Genomic DNA, 6693 nt, shown 5'->3' on the forward strand with positions numbered 1-6693 from the left:
TCCTTGTTTGATGAAAGAAGAGGTTGAAGTCTTTAAAACCACTTTTCTCTCCAGATGCTTATTGTTACATATTTAGACATTGATGTATTGAGGACAAGTTGCTACACATTTAGACATTGATGTATTGAGGACAAGTTTTCCAGGTTACCCCTGAACCCTCTTTACTTCCTCAGATTTGACAAAGAGGTATACCCATATCAGGGCTCCCTTGGCTTGATGACTACTATTATGATATGGAGAAATGTTGTTACTTGGCTGTGGATCAGCTAGCAGCCTGGATTGGGGCCAGAATTAGGAATTGCAGTTGCTGTAGTGAGTACTTGTATTGTCATTTGACAGACCAACCTTAAAAAGAAGACTGTGCTATTCCTATGCAGGGAGTGAAACCTGGAGGGGCTGATTTTATTCAGGGGTTTGTGGATACTGAGGGGGCAAGGTCCAAGTATTCTTGACTCTGTTACCAGAGTACTTTGTCTCCCTCAAAGCTGCTCCTTTCCACCAAGATTAGTAGGGTTTTCTTCTGTAAACCAAGGTCCAGGGGCAGGAGAAAGATTAAACTGCTGCCCCGCCCAAGAGTTTGGTTCAAGATGTCCTCATCACTCTTGGTGCTTCTCCATTCCGTTTTCGTAAGTCTTGCAACTCTTAGTCTGAAATAGTAGTCATTTGTTGGTTCATGGCAACTCTCCTCTTTCTTCCTTCTAGGTTCTCAAGACAGCCATAATGGGAAACAGAGGGTTTACCCTGCTTGGCCCCCTGCTCATCCTGGCTACCATCTGCCATTTCGGTGAGTGTTCTGGAATCCTGGGGCATGAATCTGGACCATCCAACTTGTTTCTGTCATTGTCTTCCCTCTTCTTGGGCCTCAGGAAGACTGAGGAAACCATTGGCTTCAGTTTCATCTCCAATTCATATGTTAGGCCTGACGTTGGTTCTTTTGCCCTCCTTTATGACCAGTCTCAGGTTATTATGATTACATCATGCCCTCACCAAGTACGTGTTGTAAATCCTAATCCATATGCCTGTGGTTAGCATCCCATTTGGAAATATGTTGTTTGTATTTATTTATTTATCATGTTGTATTTATTATATCATGAGGCAGGATTACCATAGGGTGCATATTGAGTTAATCCCTTTAGAGTGCTATGCAAGTATACCACTTATCTGTTTGTCATTCTGTGGTGGCCTGTGTGTAGCTATTATACTGGAAACTGTGCCACGGGTGTTTCAAATACTAGCAGGGTCACCCAAGGTAAACAGGTTTCAACAGAGCTTCTAGACTAAGAATAGACTATAAAGAAGGAGCAGACTGTCTACTTCTGAGGGAACAGTCACTGAAAACTATGAATAGCAGTGGGACATTGTCAATTATAGTTCCAGAAGATGAGCCTTAAATGTGGGAAAGTACTCAAAGTAAGACGGAGGAAGAGCTGCCTCTCCAAAGTAAAGTCGGCCGTCATGACATGGATGGACTAAAGCATTCGGGTTTTCATTTGCTGAAGGGACATGACCCAAAATGACAAGAAACATTTGCAAACATCCACTAATAATCAGAGTATGGAATGTACAAAATATGAATCTAGAAAAATTAGAGTTCATTAAAAATGAAATGGAAAGCATAAATATTGACATCCTAGGCATTAGTGAGGTAAAATAAACTGGTATTGATCATTTTGAATCAGAAAATTGTATGGTTTAATGTACCAGAAATGACAACTCTAAGAGGATTAGCATCATAATTCATCATCACAAAAAACATTTAAAGATCTATCTTGAAGTTCAGTGCTGTCATAGGATATCTATACACCGACAACAAAGTCTAGTTAATACAACTATTATACACCACAGCTAACGCCAGTGATGTAGATATTTCAGAACTCTGCCTATTCCTTCAGTGTGAAATTGATCAAATGTAATCAAGATGCATTTATGGATTATTATTGGCAACTGGAATGCAAAGTTGGAAATAAAGTAGAAAGAATAGCAATTGGAAAACATGGTTTTGGTGATTGAAAAGAAGTTGGAGATTACATGATAGAATTTTGCAAGACCAACAACGTCTTCATTGCAGATACGTTTTGTTGTTGTTTGAAACAAACTTGTATGTCACTGAAGAATCCAACTCTGATTCCATTTTACTTTTCTTCCTTTGATAGTTAGAGCAATGTTTAGATTGGATGGTTAGGGGATCTGGAAGATTTAAGGCTATGATTCTTCTCTCTCTCTCTCTCTCTCTCTCTCTCTCTTTTTTTTTAATCATTTTATTAGGGGCTTGTACAACTCTTATCACAATCCATCCATCCATTGTGTCAAGCACATTTGTACATTTGTTGCCATCATTCTTAAAACATCTGCTTTCTACTTGAGCCCCTGGTATCAGCTCCTCATCCCCCCCTGCTCCCCACTTCCTCATGAACCCTTGATAACTTATAAATTATTATTATTTTGTCATGTCTGTCCGATGTTTCCCTTCACCCACTTTTCTGTTGTCCGTCCCCCAGGGAGGAGGTTATATGTAGATCCTTGTGATCAATTTCTCCTTTCTACCCCACCCTCCCTGCACCCTCCCGGTATCGCCACTCTCACCACTGGTCCTGAAGGATCATTTGTCCTGGATTCCCTGTGTTTTGAGTTCCTATCTGTACCAGTGTGCATCCTCTGGTCCAGCGGGATTTGTAAGGTAGAATTGGGATCATGATAGTAGTGGGGAGGAAGCATTGAACTAGAGCAGGGGTGTCAAACTCAAATAAAACACGGGCCATTTGGTGCAACAGGCAAGATTCACGTAGGCCACATCATATTTACAAATTTTGTTAAATTTATATTTTGAAGTGAGGATTCAGGAATATGGATAAGATAATTAAAACACTATATAATTGCTTTTATTTAAATATTTATTTTTTTAAATGTATTTATAAAACTAAAATTATTCTTTTTTACCCGAAACTTGCCAGCACTTTCCTCCTACTAGTTTTCCAATATCTGGATTCAAAGACTGAGAACAGACAATCCAGATAGATGTTTCTCAGTTAATCTTGATCTGTATGCCATTTTATTTAATTTCATGGACAAAAATAGTTGCTCATACAATGGCTTCCCTCTAAAAATGTTAACTAGCGCTGCTGCCAGGTATGATTCATAACAGCACAACCCAGAGTGCTCTTTTTAACCTTTTTGCTATTGGGATCTTTGCCTCCTAGTTCTTTCCTTTATTTCCTTTTACTTTCCTCTTGTCCCACTATCATGCTCAGCCTTCATTTAGGTTTCAGTAACTCCTCTTTGCTATATGATCAAGCCCTACCAGGCCTCTTACACCCTCCTCACCACTGATTTTGTATCACTTGTTGTTCCCTTGTCCCTGGGTTTGTTGACACCACTTCCTTTCCCCCACCTCCTCTTCTCCCATGTTCCCCCAGAACCGTCATTCCCGTTGTTTTCTCCTCCAGATTGTTTATCCAGCCTATCTTATCTAGATAGACCTGCAGAGATAATAATATGCACAAAAACATGACAGAGCAAAACAAAGCAACAAAACAACAACCAAAAAAACAAATACAAAAAAAGAAAATCCTGTAAATAGTTCAAGGTCTGTTTGTTGATGTTTAGGAGTGTTTTCGAGTCTGATGGGGTGGCATCCCCTGACCCCAAAGTCTGTTTTTGGTATTCCCTCGGGACTTCCTTGCTCTGCTCCCCTAGCTGTTCTGTTGCACGCCCTTAGTGTTTTGCCTCGGTGTGGTGGGGTCAGATCAGGTGCATTTCCCACACTGTGTCTCCAGTGTTGTCCCCTGTAGGGCTATGGATCAGTGAGGGATGTCGTGTTATAGTGGGGATGGCCATATGGTACTCTCTGTGCATTGGCTGCTCTGCGCAGGAATATCATCCTCAATATTCGGTGGGCCAGGATGTGCTACACTCACTTCTCCCCCTTCATTTACTCCCATGTGCTCTGATGAGACATGTCCCTCTCCCTCAGCTGTTGGGATTGGGGCAGGCCCCTCAGACCTCTTTACTGGTTCCCTGTTTCATGTTGGTATGTTGCATTCACATCTTGGTGCACCAGGTTGAAGTCTGGTCCCTCTTTCCCTGTGGAGATATAAACAATACCTTCCCCTTGGGTGGGTTAGTGCCCTGTTCCCTCGCTACCCATTTCTTTTTTTTTTCTTACCCCCACCCTCCTTTTCAGTTAGATACCATATATATCCCTGGATTTGGTCTGGCCCCTGCCTTACTACTTGGACTTCACCCCAGGAATGTTTGTATACAGTAGCTTTTTCCCTATGCCCCTTTTGCATTTTTTTATTTAAAGCTTACCTCAGCGGACTCATGTTTTACTTGTTCTTTTGTGCTTGGCTTGCTTCGCTTAGCATAATTTCCTCCAGTTCTTTCCATGCGGCAATGTGCTTCATGTGTTCATCACTGCTTTTTAGCGATGCGTAGTACTCCATTGTAGTTATGTACCAGTTTTTTAATCCACTCGTCAGTTGATGGAAATTTGGGTTGTTTCCAACTTCTTGCGATTGTGAACTGTGCCGTGATGAACATTGGAGCACACGTCTACCCATGGTTTGTTTCTTGCTTCTGGGTATATGCCCAGTAGGGGGATTGCTGGGTTGTATGGTAGCTCAATCTCCATCTGTTTAAGATTTCGCCAGGTTGATTTCCATAGTGGCTGTACATACAAGTCCACCAGCAGTGGATGAGAGTTCCTGTCTCCCCCAAACCCCTCCAACACTTGTTACTTTCTGATTTTTTGAATTGGGCAATCTTTGAAGGTGTTCAGTGTTGTCTCGTTGTTTTAATTTAATGCTCTTAGGACTAATGATCAGGAACATTTTCTCATGCTTATTGGCCATTCGGATTTCTGCCCCTGTGAAACTTCGGTTCAGATCCTTTGCCCACCTCCTTAGTAGGCAATTAGTTTTTTTTTCTTTTTGGATGCTAGCAGAGTATTGTAGATTTTAGTAATAAGGCCTTTGCCTGATGTGTCATTGCTAAAGATGTTTTCCCAGTCCATGTATTACTCTCTTGGTGAATTATTTTGAATGTACACAGGTGTTTTATCTTCATCCCACTTGTCAATTTGTGACTCGTCTGTATTTGTGTACTTCCCTATTTCTGATAACCTATGTATTCCATGCACCAAAGTTTTCAGGTTGGTCCCAATTCCCTCATTGATGGCCCTAATAGTTTGGGGTTTTACCTACAGGTCTGTGATCCACCTTGAGTTTATTCTTGTGCATGGAGTGTGATAAGGGTCTTGCTTCATTTTTCTGCAGGTAAATATCCATTTTTTCCAGCACCACTTGTTGAAGAGGGCATATTCTTCCCATTTGATATTTTGGGGGCCCTTACCAAAGATCAGTTGTCTGTATGCTGGTGATTTTATTTCTGGGTTTTCAGTTCTTTCCCATTGGTCTGAGTATCTGTCATTATACCAATACCATGCGGTTTTGATCACTGTGGTTGTGTATAATATGTGCTAAAGTCAGGTAAAGCAAGCCCTCCCACTCTGTCCTTCTTGAGGAGTTCTCTAATTCTGGGCTTCTTCCCTCTCCATATGAAGTTGGTAATCAGTTTTTCCATTTCTTTGAAGAAAGATGAGGGTAATTGTATTGTGATTGCATTAAACTTATATAGTGCCTTGGGCAGAACTGACATTTTTACTTTATTGAGTCTTCCGATCCATGAGCATGGGATATTCTTCCATTTGTTGAGGTCACACTTGGTTTCTTGTAATACTGTTCTGTAGTTTTCCTCATATAAATCTTTTGTTCTTTTAGTCAGGTATATCCCTAGATATTTCAATCTGTGTTTGTCTATTATGAAGGGTACCACCTTTTTGATCTCCTCTTCTGTGGTCTTATCTGATGTGTATAGCAGTCCGCTAGACTTCTGTTTGTTGATCTTGTATCCTGCCATTCTGCCAAACTCCTCTATTGCTTCCAGTACTCCCCTTGTGGAGCTTTTGGGATTTTCCATATATAAAATCATATCATCTGCAAATAACAATAGTTTTACCTCTTCCTTCCCTAGGCAAATACCTTTGATGTCTTTTCTTTGCCTTATAATGTTAGCTAAAACATCCAGAACAATGTTAAAGTGGGGACAAGAGGCATCCTTGTCTGGTCCCCTTTTTAGTGGGATTGTGTTCATCTTTTCTCCATTGACTACCATGTTGGCTGTTGGTTTTTCATATATAGCTTGTATTATCTTGAGGAATTTACCTTCCCTCCTATCTTCTTGTGTGTCTTAAACAGGAATTGGTGTTGTATGTTGTCAAATGCTTTTGCCTCACCTATCAATATTATCATGTGGTTCTTGTAGTTTTTCATGTCAATGTGGTGAATGATCTAATGGACTAAGTTGTACCTGACCCATGCCATGGTATTTTCCATTGCCTCATATGCATGTGAAATAAGGAAGACTGAAGTTCAATCAATGCATTTGAATTCTGGTGCTGGCAAAACATAACGAAAACATCATGGACTGCTAAAAGGACAAACTGATCAGGCCACAGTGCTTCTTAGAGGCAAGGCTGGCAAGGCTTCTTGTTATATACTTTGGACATGTTTTCAGGAGAGACTAGTCCCTGGAGAAGGATATCATGCTTGGTAAAGTAGAAGAGCAGCAAAAAAGATGTAGGTCCTCAAGGAGATAAATTGGCACAGTGGCTGCAATGATGGGCTCAGGCATAGA

The sequence above is a fragment of the Echinops telfairi genome, unplaced genomic scaffold (assembly GCF_000313985.2).
Source record: "Echinops telfairi isolate 266 unplaced genomic scaffold, ASM31398v2 ScPeMD7_60;HRSCAF=208, whole genome shotgun sequence".
Classification (NCBI taxonomy): Eukaryota; Metazoa; Chordata; class Mammalia; order Afrosoricida; family Tenrecidae; genus Echinops; species Echinops telfairi.